Here is a 24,675-nt window from a genome sequence, read left to right as displayed (position 1 = left end):
ACCTCAGAATATCTGTGCTATTTCTTCTCCCTGAAATAACCGCAATTCATCCCCAGGTCTCTTCGATTCTTTCCCTTACCATTTCCAAATCATCCTCGGTCAGCTCGGAAAGCCTGGAAAGCCAGCCCTGCCACCTGAAGGAAACTCACCCGAGTGGCCACATTTCCTGAACCTCCAATCGAGACACGTGGCCTAAGGAGGGCATTTGAAAGAAAAACTGCCTGAACGATGTGAAACTTACACCAGAGTTGGCATCCTTTTAGGAATCACAGGGTTACGTTTCAGGATCGCACACCAGACAACCCCAAGGTCGGCAGACATGAGGATTCTTTCCACGTCCTGAGCGGATCTCTGACAAGATTCCCGTAGGCTCTGCCTCTCCCAGTTGGAGCCACTCTAGAATGTCTGCTCTGGGTCACTTTCTCCAGAGTGACTATCTCAGCAACTCAACTTCATAGGCATGAACCAGCAGAGTGTCCCACAGCTTGAGGGGGACTGGGGCATCTTTATGGAACAAAGCAAGCTGTTAAAAGCAAAATAGAACTAGGACAAAGAGTTCTGTACATATCAGGACTCTGTTCCACTAACAATCTCACTCTGACATGGAAATCTTTTAGATTGGTGTCAGAGCGACAGTAATATTCTATGAAGTCATTCAGCCCATGCGTTGGACTGTAGGGATTTGATCATCGGGACTGTATTGTCCGAAACAATACCCCGCGCCACATGTGGCCACTGAGCCCTTGAACGTGGCTGGTGCAGATTGAGATGTGCTGTAGGTTGAAAATACACACCGGATTTGGAAGATTTAGAACACAACAAAAAAAGAAGTGAAATATCTCATGTACGATTTAAGTAGATGCAATTTCAATATCAATACTGATTAGATGTTGAAAAAGTATTTTGAAAATCAATTTCACCTGTTTCTTGTTCCTTTTTAAAATGTGGCTATTAGAAAATTTAAAATTACATGGGTGGCTTGTGTTTACGGCTCACATTACATATTTCCGTTGAACATTGCCGATCTAGACAGCTGAACAGAGAAATAGCATGTGATTTTATAAGCTAAGGCGACAAATTTTTAAAAATTACCTCTGCTTTGCTCTTAAATTTGCGTTTAACATTAATATAAAAATCCTACGTACAGGCTGAGAAAATGTTTGATGTGCATACTTTTGTTTTCTATGTATGTATTTTTTATTAACATCGAATCTCGTTTTTAATTAAAAAATAGGAAAAGATCTTCTAAACAATTAAAATACCTTGAAATATAAAATTGCCGATACTTAGTCTTTGGTTTTTCACTTTCCGTTTCCGAGAATTAGAAATAATGATTTTGTTGATCTCCCTGACCCAGATGATTATTAAAGGACGTTTACTTGGATTAGATTTTGAAATTCTTTAAATTCAGAAGTTATGTTCAAGTGAAAAAAGGCAATATTATACCTCTGGTTGTTAGTCATTACTTTGCAAAGAAATAAAATACTACACTATTATTCAGGGGGAATTATTAAAAGTTGCATATATATTTTAGGTTTTATTGTTATTTTTAATAAATCAAAAAACTTCTCATATTTTTGAATTAAGCAACGTGGTAAATAAATACTTAACATTTAATTTAAGCAACAGAGTATTGTCCAAATGTACTCTGTGCCGGCCAACTCACAATGTTCATATTCTTTCACAGAATGTCGAAACAGCGTTATATGACAATTTCACCTTGATGCAACAGCTCATCAGCGATAACAAACAAGTACGAGATCAAAGGCAAAAACACACATTTTTCTTCACTCGCAAGTCCTGGAGTTTAAAGCTTCCATAGCAAATTTAAAGTCTGCTTTCACAATAAATAGCATAATACAAATAGCAGAATGCATTATAAAGAGTAGCTTTAGATTCTGTTTACTTAAAATGATTCCATTTTGCACTCAGGATAAATACTTAGTCTTTAGCCATAAAATACTTTCACTCGAGGACAAGATTCTTGCTTGATAAATGTGCAGGGATACTGTTATTTCTTAATCAGAAAGCTTAAAAATAGGTGCATTCAGAAATGTTTGCCGTATTATTTGCAAACCAAAGTTGTTTTCATTCTAAAAGAGATCAGTCTAAAGGCCGGCACCAGGGGGATGATTTTGCAGAATAAAAGCTGTATGATTTTCCCCTTGGATTTCCTGTTGTTGTTGTTTCAGTTTGTTTTCTTTATTTATTTTCTGGCCCAACTTTGGATTATTGAAGCGTCAGGTAAGAATTCGTAGAATATACATGCTACCCACCCTGAGTAACACACGGACCACAGCTGTAACTCAAGTTAAGCCACCAGCTAAGAATAAAAGCACCAGAAAACAAACCAACCAAAACCTAAAGCAAACAACATGCTTATCACATAATAACTATTGAATAATGCAAATATTAACAAAGCAAACCAAGCAGGGGGCCTCCATCTCAGGAAGAAGAAAAGCCAGCAAAGAGAAGGCAGTGATTGGGAAATCAGATCTGCTCTTCCTCCCTGGTTCATTACTGAGAAAAAGTGGATCAGGACTGACATCTGCTGGCCTTGTTACTGGGATGTACCCATTGAAACAAGGGTATTGGAGAACAAAACATTCTGGTGGGGTGATATTGCATCACTGGGCTAGGGAGGAGGCAATGGTTTGGCAAAAGCCTTGCTGGGGAGCCACCTGCGAAGTGGCCAATCAGTCGCCACGCCTCCAGCCCAGTAGCCTCAGTTTTCCACCTCTTTGATATTTCACCCTCATAACCAGCCATGTTTTTCTAATCAGCCCGAGAGGGGACAGAGCGGGTTTCTAGTTAGAATCGCGCAAGTTCCAAGGAGTGGTGGTCAACTAGATGCGCGGTAGAGATGACAAGACAATGTCAAATCTTTATGTAACGGGTCACTGGAGAATCAATTACTTTAAAAGGCAAACTATGTGTCCACGCCCTGACAACCTCAGTAAGCTTTCAGCAATACCCGCTGGGGGTAGCGGCCGCTTGAGTGTTCATCAAATCAACCACCCAAATCTGACTTCTGTCGTTCCCTCTTCCGCTCCCGCCATTTCTCAGATGCAGTCTATCTCACCGTACGGACAGCAAGGTTGTGAGATTCTGTCCTCAAGAGGTCTTGCTTCTGATCGCTCGAGTCTTGGATTTCTGAGCACAGCGTTACCTGTCATTGGGGAAGGCGAGCTCTCACCGGCTTGAAGCTACGAGACGTCTGGGACAGGTTCTGCCTTAGTTATCTTCTCGGCACCTAGCACACCGCCTACTACACAATAGTCACTCAACAAATGTTTGTTGGCTTACGTAGAATATTCTCTATTTTCCCCGGGTTGCTTTTAGGAATGCAATTTCTTGATGGTGGATCCGAACAGAGCTTGGTACTCTCGTGCTTCGCTAGAAACACGAGTTTTAATTGGAAATGAGCAGTGATGCTGAGTACTTTGTATCTCCCACCCGTGCCCACTTTCCTATCATTTTAATGTCATCTCTTACGGGAGGCGCGGTCCTAGTGTGTGTAATTGCAAATTAGGCCATGGTTTATAGAAATTCTCCTCCAGAACAATCCTTCACATGCTTCATTCAATGATAAAAGTGAGACCAATGGGCTAGAAATCACCACACACCCCCTCCCAACTCTTTGCTTATGTGAATTCCAAAGTATGTCAAAAGTGAATATGACTGCTGTCACATACGTGTGTGTGCCTTCTGGTGTATGTGTGCGTGTCTCCGGACATAAACAACTTACTTAATTTTTTTTTTTTTGTAAAGCATATGGAAGAAATGAAGCCTGGAAAACTTTCCCCGGAGACAGAAGGAGGAGAAAGCCGGAAACTTTGACTGCTGAGCATTTAGGAGGCATGCTGATCATACACTATCTTTTAAAGACTAACAAAAACGATGCAGCTCAGAACAGAGCTGAATCAGATTGCTGCCTCAAACTGCATTTTCGGAGGTGGAGGCAAAATAGTGCCTATAAATCATTAGCTTTAAGGTGAAAATTATTGGCTCATGTCAAAAAGTGTACAGACCCTATTTTCTCCTTTCACCTTCTCGCAGCTTCTGTACTTTGTCCCTAGCTTACGCAAAAGAAGAGGAGGATAGTTTCACTTTTCTTAAATATGGTTGGAGCAAAGGCCCTTTTTATAGAAAAAGAAAGCCTGAGGGGATAATTCTGAGTATTTATTCCGTGGTTAGGAATGCTATGGATTTCATGATTTCTATACATACATATATAGGTACTTTTTAAATCCTCTAAACCTCAGGATCATTCTCAGATGTACAAAATTAAGATCTGAAGAGGAAATAAAGGACTTAAATTATTGGGTAGTATCATCTCAATATTTATAACTCTAATTTCCACAGTTTTGTTGAAAACATGTTAATTTACATTTTGAAAAAAATTGAAGGGGGAAAATAAAAATCATCTTGTTCAAAAACTTTGCAGAGCATTTTGCTTTTTATATACCATGGTAACCTAATAAAGACACCATCACTTGGCAGATGGCGTGGCATATTAGCCTTGAAATAAAACACGAGATGCCAAAACTATTAACTCCAACGTGCTCAGAAATTAAAATGATTTTTTAAAATTCTTTTTTCCAACATTTTTTTCTTCTTTCATCCGGCAACAAAAAGTAGTGAACTTATAAAAACAAAAAACAAAAAACTTTCAGAACCTACTCAAAGGCCATTTGCAAATACCAGGAAATATGTGAAATAGAGAACCTGGAAAAGAACACCTCGGCTAATATTCTCAGCCCTGCTGAAGACCATTTTAGGCCAACAAATGCAGACTCTCCACTTCTGAATGGCTTGAGCAAAACATTTCTTTTGTCTTGCTCTTGCATCTTCGTCCCAGCCCCTGTTCAAACATGAACATCTGACACCTAAGGATCCACAGCCATGAAACACTGCAGAAGGGACCCAGGCCATGGTGGAGCCCGTTCAAAATACAGTCTTGTCTCTTTAAGAGATGGTAGCTTTGTGCAGGCAGCCTCAGCGGGCAATGCATGCCACTCACGTCAGGTGGCAACGCTCCATATCCCTGTTTCAGGGTGTTACTGAAGAGGTGGGGACCCCTTCCCTTGAAATTTCTCCTGTTTTTATGGGGCTGACATTCTTATAATTTGTAGGATCTTCATTCCGAATATAAGTTATACTGGATTTTCCCCTTCCTTCTTTCTTCCTAAAGATCTCATTCAGCACAGAACTTTTTAACCTTGTCTGCATTGGGGCCAAGAAAAGTGCAAGAGAGTAATGCATGTCATCGTTTTTCATACTAAGATAATACGGGATGAAAGGAGATGGTCTTGTCAGAGAGGAAAATCAAATGTCTTTGCCCCATATTAGCCGGCTGTCTTTTAAAATGTTGTCATATAATTTCAGTGCCACCTAAAATGTCTATAAATGTGAATCTTTTTCTGCCAAAGAGATGTCATAATTCACATTCCCAGAAAGGAATTCTATGCCTGAAAGAGACAAAAACAGACTCTCATGACACATACTCAAGTTCACTAGCCTACGAAGAAAGAAGAAACACCTCAAAGAGAACATTCCGAATATAGAGACCAAGGCCATAAACCTCTTTGCATTCAAAATTTTTTTCGAATTTCCAGCTTGAAATATTGGTATGTCCTTTATGAGAAGTGAACTTTAAAAAAAACCTAAAAAATAATCTGGCAGTGTTTACTGGTCTTTCCTCCCACCTCTGGTTTTTACTTTCCTTTCTGTCATGGGACTCTATCATAGAACTAGGCAAGTGTTTCCACAGTCAGCTCTCAGGCAGGGGACATGTCTGTGCTTGGTCTAGCTAATACTGAAGTTCTATTACCCTTGTTGCTTTAGATTTCACCAGCCTCTACTAGTCATCAGAGGAGCCAAGACCAGAAGCATCAATAAACACACTTACTGGGCCAAGGATTCTTTCATTCGGTAAATACTGATTGACTACTAAAAGCCAGGCACTGTTCTAGGCCCTGGAGTTACTGTTGTGAACAAGACAGGTTGAGATGAAGGCAAAACCTCAAAATTCTGGGTGGATAGGAACCAAGACCACATGCATAGACGTATACAGAATAAAGTAGGTCACTTCCCACTTGCTCAAAATACGCTCTGCTACCAGCTTGCCACGTTGGCCAAAATTTCCATCATGAAATCAATTCCTTCAATTTAGTTTGATTCCCCATCTTTATTTGGAGAATTTCTCATCTTGGGAGTTATAATGGGGACAGAGTCTGTTGCTCACTCTATGAGCTAAAAATGCAGAATTGGTCCTCCCAGTCTTATCTGCAAGAAGAGGGTAGTAGCTGCAGGATCTGAGCTCGACTAATCTGATACCTTTGCTCTGGGCTTTGATGGGAGCTAGTGACTTAGAGAAGCTAAAACCATGGAGAAGCCATTCGGGCTGCGGACAGGGTGACAGCAGCAGCAACATTGTCCTTTCAGGGGGAGCAATGTTATGACAGCAGCCTGCTTTGATGCTGGAGGGGTCGGTGGAACAAGCTTCAATGTCTAGCCTTTATGCGACAGTAGATCACTCATCTATTGTTTACCATGATTTTGGCTGTGGTTTTAGTTTATGGAAGAGACTCTACAATTTTTCCCCCATTTTCCCTTACTTTCCCTTATTCTTGGGCACCCAGCTGGACTATATCTTTCATGTCTATATAGTCTCCCTTTTAAATCAGGTGTGACCTTAGTACTAAGTTCTGGCTAATAAGTTGCAGTCAAAAATGCATTTGACACTTCCGAGTTAAATCCATAAAGCCCTCCTACCACATCCTCCACAATCTCTCTGCTTCCGTCTACTAGCTGGCTAGCGACGCTCACAGTAACCGGAATCACGTGTGGAATATGGCACAACCTTCATCAGCCTGGGTCCCTGAATGGCAGTCAGGAGCAGAGCCTCCTCACCGATTAGATTGTAGTGAATGAGAAATAAACTTTTATTGGACTATGCTACTGAGATTTCAAGGTTTAATCTTTACAGCAGCTAAATTTCCCTAACTAATGTATGCGTTTATACCAGAAGTGGAATGTTGCCATAACAAAAACCTAAAATACATGTGGGTGGCAAGGAAACTGGTTTGGAGGCTGGACAGATGAAGATCTGGGTTATGCACTGGCAAAATCTTTGATGAAACTGCCCCCTGCTAGAACTCAGAAGATAGGTCAAGTGTAAGTGGACTCTTTAGCTCTAGAGGAAAGGGTTGGAAAACAAAAAGTTAGTAGCAATTTACAAAAAGGTGGATGAACTCAAGAAAGAATTGGCTGGTTTTCAGACAAAAATGCAACTGAAATGTCAGAAACTAGAGGTGTTGAAAAGTTGGAAAAATTGACTGCTTCCAAAACTCAAGCAGTAAGAAATCAGATTGTATAAGATTAAGCCCTACCGCTCAGATCAAATCAAGGGTGAGGTCTTCTGATCTAGGCTCTGTGGCCTCAGGCTATTGAGATATCAGTCTTGAGGATCCTGACCAGGAAAGGACTTGGGGTATGGTTACTATCATGGGAGGCTGATGGGAAGCAAAATGCGTGAGAAGTCTACTAGGTTTTTGAGGAAATTACACTGCCAAAGAAACCATAAGTCTGGACTAAAACAAGCCTTCGACTCTCAAAATAAGTTCTAGGCTCCCAAATTTATCAGAAATATATGTGTTTTGAAAACTACACAACCTCCAAGGAGGACACACTTCCCTCTATACCTAGCAAAGTGGTCAAGGAGGAAAAGAACAAAGAAGAAACTTCCAGATGGTAGAGTCAGGGGTCATGAAGATCAATGAAGAAGAGAATTTCTCCCAGAAAGCGGATCTAGGATTTCTTCTATAAACTTTTCTCACTCTCAGGGCAAGGTTTTCACAAAGCCTGCCCACGAGGATTTAAAATCCCTTCAACAGATGACTGGATTAAGAAGATATGGTCCATATATACTATGGAATATTACTCAGCCATCAAAAAGAACGATTTCTCAACATTTGCTGCAACATGGACAGGACTGGAGGAGATAACGCTAAGCGAAATAAGCTAAGCAGAGAAAGACAATTATATGGTTTCACTCATTTATGGAACATAAGAAGTAGGAAGATCGGTAGGGGAAGAAAGGGATAAAGAAGGGGGGGTAATCAGAAGGGGGAATGAAACATGAGAGACTGTGGACTCTGGGAAACAAACTGAGGGCTACAGAGGGGAGGGGGGTGGAGGAATGGGATAGGCTGGTGATGAGTATTAAGGAGGGCACGTATTGCATGGTGCACTGGGTGTTATATGCAAGTAATGAATCATGGAACTTTACATCAAAAACTAGGGATGTACTGTAAAAAAAAAACAAAAATAAAATAATAAAATAAAATAAAATAAAATCTCTATGGACCAATGACTGCTGCAACTCTTCTCTTTTCCACAGGATGGCGTTACCGTGATTATTTTGTCTCTGTTCCACCACCTATACCAGATGTGTTGGGGAGAAGGCAGTAGGGACCTTGTCTTTCTAGTTTTAGGCAGCTGGACCATGATGAGCCGTGGATCCGGACCTGCGGGAGAACACTGAGCATTCCTAGGAATTTGGGCTTCGATTTAAACTCAGTGATCGGACAGTACTTCGGTTTATCCTTCCCACGTGTGTGTGTTGGGGGGAGTGACCGTGTTCTCTCTGTGGGAGGAAGCATGGCGTAGATATTTGGTGACAAGAGGACGAGTTGGGACAGAGACTGGCTAGCTATTCCTCTTTCTGACTGAGCTCAGCTCCTCGCAGTTAAGTGTGGTCATGTGACTGAGTTCTGACCAATAGGATGAGTACAGGCACTAGAACGTGCTTCACACACGGGTCTCCATTCCCTCCCTTCTCCCATCTGACGATAGAATGTTGAGGCTCAGGGTGTTCTTGGAAAACATGAGCTGAAAATGTTAAAGCTCTGGTCAGCTTGACTTCCTCAGTGACTGGAACAAAGCCTCTCCCTGTTTTCTTCAAACACCAATTGAACTTTGAGTGAGAAACATACACCGTTTTAAACCATTGAGATTTCATGGTTTATCTGTTAACACAAATAGCATATCATGGACATATATAACACACTTGACAACGAATATACTGGTACTGTCTTATCTTTATTCCTGCCCATTTTCCAAGCCTGGTTCTGTGCCCCTCTTAGCAATCCTATGAGCTTCTGAAATATCCTTTCAATATCTTTCTTTTCTGTTTGCCACCCAGAATTGATTTTTCCTCTTGGCAACTAAAAAATCTGATTGATATATTAGTTGTAAAAACTTAAAGAATGTTCTTAGCACAATGCCCGACACCTAACTATTCTACAAATATTAAATTTCCCTTTGTTTTAACTGGAGGGACGAGTTTAAAACATCTCTATGAGTCACTGATAGGATCCATCATAGAGTCAGATAATATCTCAATGCAAGCCAAACTGTTGTCTCTGACTAACGGACCAGCTATTGAGCAATGCTGTGAGGAAAATATTGTATGTTTTCAGTACATTGTGATGAGACAGGGAGGGGAAGTCTGCGATATTACTGAGCTGGACTAGCTCTGAGGAGCAGGTAAACAGGTCCTTGCTCCTGCTCAACTCAGGAGCTGAGCTCAGGTGGGGAGGAACAATAAAAGGAGGTAGAAGAGAAGCAAATTCTGTCTACTTAATTTTTCCCAAGGCCAACATCGATTATGAATAATATATAACAATCCAGATAGTGTGGGATAAAATCTCAGGGCCTTCTTAAGATGGGAAAGCGACAGGTGATACTTGAGGATGCAACTTGATACCCAGGGACCACATGAGGATGTAGAATGTTTCCCAAGGAGAAGTCCTCAGTTCCTGTGGTGTAAGTTTGTCTGTACAGGAATATGTAAAGGAGCAAAATATACTTGCAGGTAGGTAAAATTATACCTTTCTGGTTGTATTACAAACTCTTGCTTACAAGGAATAGAATGTTGATTATATTAGCTCAAGTAATGAAGGTTTATTATAGGGAAGCACAGGGCAATAACAGAGATGGAATTGTCCAGAAATCCAAGAACATGAGCCATGTTAGCTGGGTTTCGTGGATCTGGAACTAGAAAATCATGCAGTCAAAGTTGAGCTCTAAAGACCTCTGAAACCTGAATCCATATATCTTCATTCTTATTTTAAACCATGAACACATTTCAGCTATTTTTTAATATTTCTCTTGCCATCGACTCTGAGTTATTTCATATTTTTTTGTTCAAATTTCTGTCATCCCTAGGGTGTGACTTTTTTCCCTTATGGTCCAATATGTTGGCTTGTGCTCCAGCCATCACCTCCAAGCTTCAGCCACCAGAATGGAAGAAGGAATAAAAGAGAAAAGCAGCAAAAAGAATGTGCCAACTATCGCTGAAGATAAAGTCCTGGAAACTGCCACTAATATATCTGATTATAGTGTCTTGATCAGAATTTATGCATGAGAGGCTGAGAAATCTAATCTTTATTTTGCATGGTCGTGTGTAAAACAAAAATCAGATGTTTTACTATTGCAGCAGAAGAATAGAACAGACTTTGAGAGATGAGAAACAAGTGAGATAGAATCAAAGAAGGGAATAGCAGCCCTTCGAAGAGTGTTTAGTTTATTTTATTTAACAAACACATAGCGCTTATTAGGTTTCAGGCAATGTTCCAAAATGCTTTACAAATATCAACTCTTTGAGTCCTCATATAACCCTCTGAAGTAGATGTCATATTATCTCCATTTTACAGGCGATGAAACTAAGACCCAAAGAAATTAGCAAGCCCAAATCACATAGCCGGTTAAATGGCAAAACTCGGGTGTAAACCCAATCGGTCTGGCTCAACTACTACCACAAAACCTGGGAGTAATAGAAAGATATTCCTAGGATGCTGGCAAATGGTCGACAACTAGTTTTCTCCGCAGGAGGAATCCCTGATCTGTAGCGTTTGCTGATACCCGTGGTTCACATGTTCTCGCTGTGGATAAATAGCCTCCAGAACATCGATAACAATAAACTTCAGCCAAGCCATTAGGAAGTGATGAGTTTTGAGTATTACATTTTTTTTAATAGAACTTACTTAATTGTAAGCGTATACGATTTAATTTTTAATCCCGGCTATGCTTAATAATTGGCTCTCAAATCCCTGAAAATTTAACAGCTGGCTCTTGGGAGCAGGTGCAAGTCACCTTTAGCACAGTGTTGCCCTGGATATTGTGGTGACAGAAAGTCAAGAGTCAGAGAGAACAAAGAAGTTGAAGGTTAGGAGCAGAGAGGGTGGGTATTCCTGAGCCCTCAGGTAGATGCTGCCCTTACTTCCTACGAGCATCCACACTCCCCTGCACCCTACATGCCATTTTGACACAGAACAGCTTCCACTCTCTTAAATGTGACGTCATTCCAGGGCACCTGGGTGGCTCAGTCAGTTCAGTGCCCGACTCTTGATTTCAGCTCAGGTCACGATCTCGGGGTCGTGAGATCGAGCCCCACGTCGAGCTCTGAGCGGGGCATGGAGCCTGCTTGGGATTCTCTCTCTTTCACTCCCTCTGCCCCTCCCCCCCTCCTCTGTCTCTCCCTCTCTAAAAAAAGAAAAAAAAAGTGACATCATTCCTGTGTTCTGGGGACTACAATGCTAGGCTCACACTGATTCAGACTCAGATCACAGATGCACACAAAAAATGATGAATTTAAAATTCAGACTCATTAGTTTTTTTTCTCATTTCTGTTGATATAGGGAATATCAATTTTAAAGATAACCAGTCTCTGGGATTAGTCTTTTGTTAAAATTGTCGTCTTCGACACCTTGCAGATGTCAGCAAATTTTACCAGACCTATAGTTGATGTTCGATTAGTGACAGGTAAGAAGTAATAAACTGTGATTGTTGTAGATGTCTGTTTCCATTCTGACAATGTCGTAACAATGAGCATAAATGTTAAGATGCTATTCACTGGGAAATCTACTAAACATTCCTGACCGTCAGTTACTTCTCATGAAGTTGGTATAAAAGGAAGACAAAAATAAGTCTTAGTGAACACACATTACTGGACATTAGCAACTTTGGTTGGTAGTTCTGGATACTGATCCTTAAAATGACATCATCTTGGTCTCAACATTGCATCAGTAATAATGACACACGTCCATATTTATGATCCATACAATTTATCAGTTGATCTATTACAAAGGTCTTAGCAGAATTCAGATAAAACTCCTGATGCTGGGGTATGGGGTTGAGTGGCCGGAGTTTAGCAGATTCTGTGTCACACTTTCTTTTGACTCAGAAAGTGATGGGGCCTTGAATTGGATGAGCCCAATATGGGGGCATGTGGCCATCTTAAGCATTCAGAGAAGGAAAAGATGATGGCAGAAGAGAAACCATCCCTTGTTAGCAAATTGAAAAGACTTATAGTAATAAATCTTTTGAACTGCGGAAGGATTCTGGGGTTCAAATTCTATTTCCCTGTGGTCTTGGTTTCTGTTGGGGGCCTTCCCCGATTCTCCTAGACTGGGTGTGGTAACAGCCCCCACGGTGGCCCCAAGAAACCCCCCTGCTGGTATTTACGCCCTCACATAGTTCCCTCTTACACTGTGTCAGGGGTGGTTCTGTGACCACTAGAACATAGCAGAAGAGAGGCGCTTGGGTGGCTCAGTCAGTTAAGCATCTGCCTTCGGCTCAAGTCATGATCCTAGGGTCCTGGGATCAAGCCCCATGTGGGGCTCCCCGCTCAGCGGGGAGCCTGCTTCTCTCTTTCCCTCTGCCATTCCCCCTGCTGTGCTCTCTCTCTGTGTTAAATAAATAAAAATAAAAGTCTTAAACACACACACACACACAGCAGAAAATTGCGAGTCACTTCCAAGGCTAGGTTATAAAAACATTGCAGCTTCTGTTTCTCTCTCAGGTCTCTGGCTCTGAGGGAAGATGGCTGCAGCAATCTCATGACTGACTTGGAGCTAGATCTACCTGGTGAAGTCACTTCCTGACTCTTGACTCTCAGAATCTGTAGCAGTTTACAAATGCTTGTTGTTGGAAGCTGCCAAATTTGGGGTTAGTTGTTATGCAGCAATAAATGCCGAATACATGCACTTAGTTTGTCTTTCTACCTGGTCCCATGTAATTTATTATTCTAGATTACAATCACTTATTCATGGGTCTGACCCCTCCATTGAGCCATTTCTGCTTTGAGGAAAGGAATTCAGTTGACTGTTGAATCCCCACACCTGGAATCATGCTTGGCACATGGGAGGGCTTCAGTAAATGTCGTTGAACAAATGAATGAAGTGAGAGGCGAGAGTGGACACGGTTTCAGACAGCACGCTGAGAACTGCCAGCGGAGGAATGAGTCAGTGCAGGTCAAGTTGGGTTATTTATTCTCTCTGAGTGTGAGAAATTCTTAGTGAATATTCGTTCACTCTCTTCTTTTGTTGTTACTGGCCTCCCTACGGTCCTTCTGAATACAAGTCGATGTCTACTCTTTTCTCAGCAGCCATGGGACTCCTGGAGAGCTAATCTGGGGTCTCCCAGTTCTGTCTAGGAAGGAAGTTTCTTCACTTTGAAGCCCAGACGCAGAAGACTCAATTTGTGGGAACCCTCCTGCCAGGGGACTGCTCAGGGCATGGGATATATAACGAAACTAGACCAAAGATAAAACTAAAGCAGGGGTGGGTATATGGGCTTTTACATTTCTGTCGTTAGGAACTTTTAATTTTTTTAAAGATTATTTATTTATTTATTTGAGAGAGAGAGGGAGAGAGAGCACGAGCAGGGGAAGGGGGGAGAGGCAGAGACAGAGGGAGAAGCAGACTCCCCACTGAGTGGGGAACCCAATGCAAGGCTCCATCCCAGGACCCCGAGTTCATGACCTGAGCTGCAGGCAGACGCTTAACTGACTGAGCCACCCAGGCGCCCTGGTATTGAGGAACTTTTAAAAATATTTGTTAAAGAAGGCTAAAAGTTCAGTGACTGCTCTAACTGGTGTGGTGTCTGGTTACAAATGTTCTAGGACAGGCACTTCCACTGCAGGGCTCAGCCCTGCCCATCTAGGAAAGCCACATGACAAACTCCCCTCCCGCCCCCCACCCCAAATCTTGCCTCTCCAACTGGCAGCTGGGAAGAGTTTATGTGGGAGTTTTTCAAAGAACCACCGGATGGCTCTGAACTCCCGTGTCCCATCAGGCTCTAGCTTTCATAATCTGCTGATAAAGTCTTCAGGAAACTTACAAAGACCAAAAAGCCTTTGGATCCAAAGGACTCAGTCTCCAGCGGAGGGCGTGATAAGGGAGATCACATTTCGGGGCAGGTGGAGCCTTTCTGGTGTGCTGGAAAAAACGCACCACTTTTGGGGCACAGGATCAGGCAAATTTAAATAACTTGTACTTCATTTTTCTGCCTGCTCAAGAACGTGGGGACGAGGGGAAGTGTGGCCCATCCCATTATCATTTCCCATTAAGAATTTTTTTTTAGAGGGTTGGGGGGAGATACCCAGCACTCAGCTCGGTGCTGTGAATGGAGCCCTGTGCACAGAGCAAGATAGTCACCTATTCTTTCTAACTGTTAACCACAGGCGGCTCGGCTTTTCTGAGTCTCAGTTTTTTTAAACCGTAAAGTGAAGACACTAGTAATTAGCCCCTAGCACTCACTAAAAACATGTTCGCTGAATCTGAATAGGGTTCTGAAGGCCAAAAGAAATAAAAAAAGCTGCAAGTAGAATTTGGGAATGCTTGATTAAATTTAAGGCCTGCAGAAAAACGTAAATCATAGGAGGCCTACCAGCTCGGGCTGTTCTGCTGCTTCTTCCAAAGGTAATTTAATATCATTCCAGGATATATAAAAACAGCACGACCCAGGAACACCACAGAACCGCACTTCTCCTGACCATGTCAAGCTCAGCCTTTTGTCTCTACATTTGCAAAAGAATATCAGTAAAACCGAGAATAGGCTGGGAAAAGCCACTAACACAGAGACAACACTGCAAATGACTTGCCAAAGTGAGCAGGCCTGCGAGACTCCTGTTTGTCCAAGAGTTTGAGCCACCGCCATTTCCACCTTTATAGATTTCCTCAACTGTTTGCTGGTTCTCCTCGGGACTCTGTTATCATGGGGTAAAACACCCCTGCGATGAATTCACACAGACCTTCTCAGAAGTACTGAGGTGCACGCCATGTCCAATTTTCATAACCGCTAGACATAATTCTAAAAATGAAGATATGTGGAAACATAATTAGACATCGAAGGGCCAAAAGCCTGTTTTGCCTGTTTTTATTTTCCCTTTCTCTCTCTCTCTCTCTCTCTCTCTCTCTCTTTTTTTTTTTTTTTTGCAAATTCACTTAATAATGAGCTGCTGGTCTTACTTCTGGTGCCTCAGTTTCCTCATCTGTAAAATGGGACGGATAATACCGCCTATCTGCCAGGAAATTAAGAGAGTTCAGTGAATTACAATACACAAAGCACTTCAAAGTGCGACTAGCATAGAGTACAAGCTAAATAAATGCTCTTGTTATGATAAATATTACTATGTAAGGGAAAACAGCTTTTATGAAAAAGTCATAAGAGATTTCAAGCACGGTTCTGATCCACCAAAACTTGAAATATTTACAAGTTTATAAATATGACATCCCCTTTGGGCCTGGCACCCAGGCTACATGTTTCTTTGGAGGCCTTTTCAAATGGGTGCTGCGTACTTTCCTCTCCACAGAGGTAAGTCAAATCAAAGGGTCATTCTATTCGTTTGCTATTGCCGGGTAATAAATTACCACAAGTCTGGCAGCTTAAAACAATGCATACTTAGTATCTCACAGTGTATGTGGGTCAGGGGTCTGAACACAGCGCTTCTGCTTAGGGTCCCACAAGGCCGCAGTCAAGTCATCGGCCACGCTGCATTCACCAGGGAGCCTGGCCCAGGAAGAATCTGCTTCCAAGCTCATTTAGGTCGTTGACAGAATTCACTTTCTTGCAACCGTAGGACTGAGGGCCCTCGTTTCCTGCTGGCTGTTGGCTGGAGGCTGCCCTCAGCGCCTAGAGGCCACCCATGGTTTATTGCCCCATGGGCTTTCCCGACATGGCTGCTTACTTCTTCAAGCCATCAAGGAGAGTCTCTGGGGCATGTTTTCTTGCCAGGCAGAGTCTTACAGAACATTACATAGCCACATGAATGACATCCCATCACCCTCACTATAGTCCACTGATTAGACACATGTTACAGGCCCTGCCCACACTCAAAGGGGGGTGATCACACAAAGCACGAACCTCCAGAGGCCACCTCAATGCTGTCCACCCCTGACACAGAGAGGAAAAGATACTGCCCAATTTCCATTTCAGTTTCCCAATTCATTTTCTGCAAAACTTGACCACACTGGTCAGGCGAGGTTTTACAGTCTGTTCATTAGAGGGATGAAACTTCGGGGAGGTGAGGGAAAGTAGAAAACTGGGTTTAAGCTCAGAGAAGAGGGCTACTCTCTCCGTGCGAATGTGAAAGTGGTGATGTCAATGTCCGAAACCAGCTCTTTAAAGCCCCAGAGTCCTCCAAGATGAAGGCAGTCTGAGAAGGCACCCGACGTGTTTGAGGTGCAGGCCTAATTCAGCCATCTTTGGACCTACTGGTTGGAGACTTAAGGAGGGAAACTGTCCCCTGACCATGAGCATATCTGTCTGCCTTGTGAATCAATGGGAAGATAACTCCAGCCTCCTTTAAAAACATCAAAGATTACTATTAAGAAACCGTCCAATTATTCTCCATCCCTTCTGAGGAGGAAACAGAGTGGAATGGGCTTGAATTTCAGCAAGCAGGCATTTCTATAGACCTAAGGAAAAAAAGTCTTAATAGTAATGATGATTAAGCACTGACCAGGCTATAAAAAGAAGCTATGAAACATCTGTCCCCTGAGTTTTTAGAAAATAGTCTAGATACCTAACTAGATGGCAGTCCAAAGGCCATGAAGGAGATGGTCCAGACCTTTCCCTAGGCACATAGTAACACCTCACAAATAAACAGTAACGTCTTAGTCAGCTTGGGATGCTATAAACCAGAGGGGGGTGGCTTCGAAAGAACACGTTTATTTCTCACAGTTTTGGAGGCTGGGAAGTCCAAGAGCAAGGCAGTGGCAGATTCAGTGTCTGCTGAGAGCCTGACTTCGAGCTCATCGACGACCACCTTCTCACTGTGTCCTCACCGGGTGGAAGGGCTAGAGGACCTCTCTGGAGGCTCTCCGGGAACTCCACCCGCCCTCACGCCCTGCCTCCTAAAACCATCACATTGGGGGTTAGGTTTCCACACATGAACTTGGGGGTGCGGGAACACACACATTCCGTCTATATCAATTAAGCATATTGAAGTTTGCTTGCTGCTCTTGACCACCTACCGGATAGCAGTCATTTTCAAACCGAGATCCTAGGACTACCTGTGTCAATTTCATCGGAGGCATTATTTAAAATGCAGATTCCTAGGCGCGTCTCTGGCTGTAATGAATTAAGAGCTCTTGAGGCAGGGGCCTACGTGTTTGCTTTTTAAACAAGTACCCTAGAAACTGTTTCTGTGCACACGAAAGTTCGAGAACCACTGTAAGTGAAATATAATTCGTATCGGAACTTGAATTCTCTCCTTCCCATCTCTTCATCCCCACCCCACTACCCTACCCCAACCCTAAATCTCAAAGGCATAAATCTTGCCTCCTCCTCCAAGCAGCCGCAAAGTATCCCACAGGCCCCGTGCTTCCCTCCCTAAAGATGGTCAAGTGACCAAGCTATATGGACGCATGCAGTGGCGACTGCCATGCTGGCTCCCCTGGGAAATTACATAATAGGTCTCTGGCACATATCATGGTTACTAGAATTACAAATGAACACCCGCCCCCCCTTCTCCGGGAGTCCCGTGTTCCGAGTTAAACCACAACAATATGTCTGTCGCTTAGACCCTGGGGTGAAGGGCGGAAGGGCGTGCTTGGGAAAGTGTGTGTGGTTTGCTGCACCGAAACCCAGGGTGCACCAACCTGCCCACTGCTGAGCTGTATGTAGTCTGAACTCCGTGCCTCTGCATACTGTACTTGAATTTTTGCAGGACCCTATTAGGGTCCCCAGGAGACCTCGCCTACGAAGTCCAAGAAATCTGAGGAAAATGTGGAGCTTACATGATGGACTAATTTCATTTCAATAAAATTCCCATATTACATTCAATGCGCCTGGCTTTATTAAGTTTTGTCATAAACGCTGGGAACACTTCCAAATTTAGGCTTGCACAATTATTTTTATTGGTGCGTTAACTAAAAATGGTATATGCATAAGTCAGAGTGTACATTTGACTTCATCTGGGGAGCCAAAATGAGCTTTCGGTTGATTTATAGTCATTTTACCCCTGTAAATGAGATACAGGAAATGGGGCTTAGTGTTTCTGATCACAGCATTCCTAAACCCTCCGTCAGTTCCACCCACCGCTCTGCCATGGATCTGATGAATTTAAATTCCAAATGTCTATCGGCAACCCACAAAGTCACCAAACAAAGAAGCTGGCTTATTTTCAGACCCAGAGCCATCCAAACTGGGCAAAAAAAATAGAGGTTTGTTGCACTAACGTGAGACTGGGGAGCTCTCGGTGCTTTGAAAGGTTTTAATTGCTATGGAAAAAATCCTTTCAAAGATTTTTTCCTTAACATGGGCCCCTTGGAAACTTTTCATAGGGGAACTGTAAAATATTTATACAGCTAGCAGCACTGTTAAAAAAAAAAAAAAGCAAGCAAGAAAGAAACATAGCACTGAATGAAAAGCAGACTTGACTTGAAGTGAGCCCTGCAGATTCGGGGGACCCAGGGAGGGGAGGTTACTGTGATTTCAAACCCTGGAAAACAGGATTAATCCCTCCCAGCCAGGCCCACAGACAGGGCCAACACATAGAAGGCCTTGCATTTAGTTTAAAGCCCTGCTGTTGCCATTTTGAAATTCTTAATTTTTGAAGAAGGGGTCCCACATTTTCGTTTTGCACGGTGTCCCGCACATCATGTGGTTGGCCGGGCCCATGGAACCTCCCAGAACTGTTTCAGTATGCTTTCTCATCCCTTCCTCTGTGTTGCCTTCTCTTTTGTTTTTTTTTGTTTGTTTGTTTGGGGTTTTTTTTGTTGTTATTTTGGGTTTTTTGTTTTTTGCTGTTTTTTGTTTTGTTTTGTTTTGTTTTTTTTCTGGAGGAATCCTCAACTCTGACCCTCAATTTTGACAATCCTAAGTAGCAAACGCTATACTTCTTATCAATTTGTTTGGCTGGCATACGTTCTGTCCGTACAACTTTATCACCCCAGGGCATAGGAGGCTAACAATCCCTCTTCAAATTCTTAGAAAACATGGTGCTGACTTTGTGAATAGACCAAAAAACTGTAGAATTTTGGAGTTAAAAGGAACCGTGGTGATCTCATTTTATAGACTAAATGTAGTCCTGGAGAGAGGAAGGGCATTTCCCAAGGCTACTTTGTTTATTAATATCAGGTTAGGGCCATGGCTAGCTCCTTCTGCAGCGTCTATAAAAAGGGGTTAATATGGACAACTGCAGTCCCCCAACAGTTCCCAAACTCATGCAAACGTGAGCACCCCTTCAGTATTTTCTCAACCCTCATTCGACAATGACATTATTAAAGAAAGGGCTGAAAAGATAATCACTTTCTCCACACTAGCCCCCGCCCCACCCCAGCAAATATTTTCATTTCCTCCCACACTCACCTTCTCTTTTACTGATGAAGATATTTGGTAGTGAAAATAACAGATAGAAGTCCCACGGCCTTTTCATGGCTCCAGCCTCCCCATCCATGCTGATAACCTGGGAACCCTCGGAAAGGGGCCGAAAGAATCCAGGGGCTCAGAAAACTCACAACGTGGAGAATTCACACCAGCGAAATCAAGATTCGGCTACATCACGGAAGCTAAAGCGCTAAGGGACAGGAGGAGACGCAGTCCTGAAAGCTTCTAACAGGGGAGGATGGTTATAGAACTACCACGATTCCTTCAGTCAGAAGGGACCCTCTTGTCTCAAGGCTGACTTAATTGCCATAATTCAATTAACATGCTCCCACTAATTATATAAGCTTCTAGATGACAGTTCAACAGCAGTACCCAGAGAGTAGGCCAATTTTTTTTCATTTTTAAGTTAATCTTAAATTAATTATAAGTAAATGGCATTGATTTCTTTTTCACAGCCTGCTCTCAACTGTTTTGTTGCAGAATGCTATGACATAATTTTAAAACTCTAGGTCTTACGCAAAAAAAAAAAAAAAAAAAAAAAAATTTTGGTGCCATGTGAAATAATTGTAGCATTCATAAATATACAGAAGCAAGTTCCTTCTTTCTTTCCTTCCTTCCTTCTTTCCTTCTTGCCTGTTTTCCTCTTTCTAGATGACGGTTCTTATCAAATGTTAAATGAGATAAATAGCAATCACATCAATTGAAAGAGCATTTATTTTCCAAATTCTCAGACCTAGAACAGTGGCTGCTACACGTTAAGAGCTCAATATTTGTTAAATAATTATCAATATTAGTTATTGGATGAGATGCTTTATGCATGACACAAAAAGGCTGAAGAGACAACAAAGCCCTGGTCCCTGATTTCAAAGAGTGTGGACAGCCTTTCAGGAGATAACATGTAAACACATGAACTTAACAAGTCATTCGAAATCCACCTGAAATTTAAGATACTGAAGAGAAATGCATACCCTACTGCATAAAAATGGTAAACCAAATTAGCTCTCCCACTGAGGAAGATAAGAAAATGGGCTTTCAATATGAGTTAGCATATCTGCATACAAATCAGCGTCGACAAATGTAAATTACCTGCTATGAGTCAATGGACAATGGATCCATCGCACTTGGAAACATTTCAACAAAGCAAAGGATGCTGCATTAGGGTTGGCCAGGTGCTAATTTGCATAGCAGCACCAATTCATTTTGAGATACTTTTAGAGTTCACTCTCAACAAAAGTACACATTCTTTGCACCAAAACACACCCGGTGTTTCCACATTTTCATTTTTACTTGAGTAAAAGTCAAGATATATCAGAATTTTTATAGATATTTAAGACTCTGAAGATAATTGATCACAGTAGAGCTAGAGTTATTAATTTTTCCCCCCCGCAAAGGTCATTCGTCCCACTTTTCTACCTAGTACTTCATTTTACTTAGAGCAAAAGTTTCTCTCATGCATTTGCTACGTAATAGTGGGAGAGAAAATTTAGAAAGTACAGAGAAATTCATATTCCCACAAATATGATCAGAGAAAACAGGCAGGTGTCAGCTCAGTTAGTCAGAAAAACAAAAAGCACATTTTAAAATGTAGGAAATCACTGTGGCTTAAAACTTAGGTAATTATCAGGGGTTAAAATGGCAAAAGAGACCTTGGCCCCCGAAGACGAGGCTCACCCCTAGTCCTCCTCAGGTCAATCATCCTTGGGGAAAATTTGCTGCCCCTTCCCCAGAAGTGAGGCATCTGGTGATTCACTGCTTTTTCTTAGAGAACCCTCAAAATTTATTGATTATTAGCAATCGCTGAATGCCTGCTCTTTCCAATAGGCTCTAACATCCCTGAATATCTACAGAGCCTGTATTTGCTCATCCCCATGTTTCCGGTCTGACCCGTAGTATGCCTCCTAGGAACACTCTTAGGGAGTAAGAAAAAAGAAAGTAAGGCTCCCTCCTCATTCTGCCAAAGTCCTTGTGCAGCTGGAGGTCTTTTTCAATCGCACGTGATAAACATCCAGCGTGAACTGCTTTAAAAAGGCAATGAGGCTTATAGGCCAATAGGTTCATAAAACCCAACCTTGGAAACCAGGCCTTGAGGCAATATTCAGTCACCAAGGAAAGACTCGGATTGACTCAGCATAGTCACGCGTCCGCACCTTGGACGGATCACTTTGGCTCCAAGCATAGGATCCCAAATGGCCCAACTTGAGTCCGGCTCCCACCTCTGGGGCTGAGGGGGTGTAGGGTACCGCTTCCCAGCCCCAGGGTTATTAGGAAGCAGGAAGAAGGGTGGGCAGCCTGTGGAACACAGAAAACAATGATGCCCACGGACTCTCCTCTTTTCATCCCTTCTGGGTTCTCAACCACGGTAGTCTCGGGATGGGCAGCTTTTACCGTATCTTGTTTATTTAAGAGCCAAACGAATTCACGACAGCTCAGATTACCATTCCTATCACTACTGACTCTTTGCTGAGGCACAAGTGTGCCCACAGGCCAAGGGCCGCATCACAATTTAATTCAGAGTGCTACCAATATAACCAGTTTGGACGGATCCACTGAGAAAATAATGCACACAACGTGTTTTTGTTTTGAGGAAATCTGAGCAGGCAGGAGTGGCAACAGGGTTAGGGGCAAAAAATTCCCCTACGTTATTTTTAAGGACGCTTTCTTGCTCCTCTGCAGAAAAGCACCGAGGGCCCAGGCATATCTGATTCTTCGGGGACTCTGGAACTCCCTACTGTTGGCTGTGCGCTTCTCTTGTGGAAGCTGCTCCCGTGAATCAATCCTTCTGACGTCGAGATGTGTACGACGTTTTTTCCTTTATGAGTTATACTTTCGGCCCACATGTGGTCGCACATGAAATATCAATTTTCCCCCCTTTTTCACTTTGCACGTCGACTTGGGCCTCTTCTCTGTTTACACAAGGACAGAAGACAAGTTTGAGGAAGGTAAAAGGGTCACTGGGCCCATTATCCTGGCCGTCTACGGTTTTCTCCTGCCATTTCCTCTCATCCATCATTGTCCTCCCTCGAAACTCATCTGTATCCCTTGAGATTCGATTATTTTTCCTAGGTAATGCCACTTTCAGGGAACCTATTTTAAGATCGGTATGTTCTCTGCAAAGCAGTTTTGCCAGAACTTTCCTGTTGATCCCAATTTTCTGTCTCCTCAGATTCTGTTTTCATTGTTCAGGCTGTGCAGGGAATATTTGCATTCTTTCTGATTGTGGGGAACTGTGCAGTAATCTTACACCATATGTATTTTTATATTGAAAGTCATAAGATCTTTATTTTGCATTCCTTAACCATGAGCCATCATCCATTCCCATCCCTCACAAGGGCAAGTGGGGCTCGCATGCCTCTCCACTAGAGATTTCCCAGAGAAGCCCAGGAATTTGCTTCCCCTATCTCTCCCTTTGACACAGAGGGGTTTGTACTTGTTTCCTCTTGTTTTGTTTTTTAACTTCAGGATAAACACTTTTAATTTCTACCGTCTCCAACCGTCTAACCCCCAGGTACTTCACGCTTGTGACACTGATGTCACAGTGGTTTTCGTTAAAAATAAGCACAGGGCCCCAGGAAATGAAGAAAAGGCCCAGTTAGGAAACATATCAAATATAGAACACTTTTGCCCTCACACTTTGCTCTGCTCACTTAATGAAAACGGGAGGGAGGAGTGGAGGTATTCACGGATTCTGGGGACAAAGGATTTCTTAGTATCCTCCATTTCTGTAGCCCACAGAAGATGTGTATTTCCAGAAGATGCGAAGAAAAAGTGTTCCATGGTCAAATAAGTTGGGAAAACAGCACATCGAAATTCAGAGAACACATTAGGGTGGTAAAGGCCCTGATGGTTTCACATGAAATAAGCCTATTTAACTTTGTTTAATTTAGCATTCCGTGAACTTATTTGAGCTTGAACCACTTGCCTCAGTTTACCCAGAGGCGACCTGCACGACAACGTTCCTTGGACTATCCAATTAGAAGACAAAGAAATACAATTCCGTTACCTTAAAACTGATATGCTCTCTGTAGATATTAAAGACATGCATTTAATTTCCTTCTTATATCACTGCTTCACTGAATCTCTCAAAGACCTGAGCCATGAAGTTTATTGGCTCAGAGGCAGAGCTTCAAGAATGGATTCTTGACATCTTGAATGAGATAATAGGTTTTGAAGAGGGAAATAATTTTATTCCTGTAGCTCCAAGGTGACATATCTGGGGTGGACTTAAGCTGGGTGGACTGGGTAGAATTCACATAGGGGACATCTAGGTAGGAAGAGGAAGTGGTGAAGGGAAGCCCATTCCTTCCAGTGCCAGCAGCATGAGGGGGACAATGGAGGGTAAACTGATCAGATCTACTGGAGAAGAGAGAGAAGCGTTGGGAAAACGTGGCATGCTGGGGCCCCGAATCCTCCCTGAGAGACCTGGGGTTCAGTGTGTGGTGTGGACACGCAGAGTGTCTGCAATTACTTTTACTGCTCTGCCCTAGGTTTCTGTATGACATGGATGACACCCCCAAAGTGTTCCCAAATCCTCCTGAACTATGACTGAGAAAGAGTCTTACATTTACAGTTTGGGGCTTAAAGAAAACATATAGCCTTCTATGCATAGTTTGAGAAGCTAGCTAATCTCTAAATAACTTTCATGTTCCTGCCTTCATCCTGCACCCTCTCCTATTCCCCATCGCAATCTCTATAGGCCGGGTATAGATTGGTATGGCTTTAGGGTTTCTATACCCCTCTCTGTGTTCTCACGAGGGTTTATGATGGCATATTTTGTGGGATTGTAAGTGAATTTATGCATGTCTTCTCCTTTAGATTGCAAATCCATTGAGGGTTTTGTTTTTCTCACTGTATCTCCATACTCTATGGTGTGGGCATTGAATATATGTTTGCTAACTGATTAAACTGGATATTTTATGATTCTTTAAAAGCAGGAAAAAGGGAAACTTACTTTCCCAGTGTTTATAGGTCTTTCTATTTTCCTGTCCCAGGTGGTTC

At 42.5% G+C, this 24,675-nt stretch overlaps 1 long non-coding RNA gene across 2 annotated transcripts; it reads left to right on the top strand.

The window, feature by feature from the left end:
* The first annotated feature begins 216 nt into the window (after window positions 1–216).
* LOC123781337 (uncharacterized) lies at window positions 217–4,051 on the top strand. Of its 2 annotated transcripts, XR_006776666.2 has the most exons (4): window positions 217–365; window positions 1,688–1,753; window positions 3,067–3,226; window positions 3,772–4,051. It is a non-coding gene; the product is annotated as an uncharacterized LOC123781337 (long non-coding RNA). The 2 variants fall into 2 exon arrangements; XR_006776667.2 differs by lacking the exon at window positions 1,688–1,753.
* Window positions 4,052–24,675: the final 20,624 nt, after the last annotated feature.

The sequence above is a fragment of the Ursus americanus genome, chromosome 18 (genome assembly GCF_024610735.1).
Source record: "Ursus americanus isolate L20-20 chromosome 18, mUrsAme1.1.p, whole genome shotgun sequence".
Lineage (NCBI taxonomy): Eukaryota > Metazoa > Chordata > Mammalia > Carnivora > Ursidae > Ursus > Ursus americanus.
Note: the sequence above shows the minus strand (reverse complement) of the source record. Positions and strands in the feature narration are given on the sequence as shown.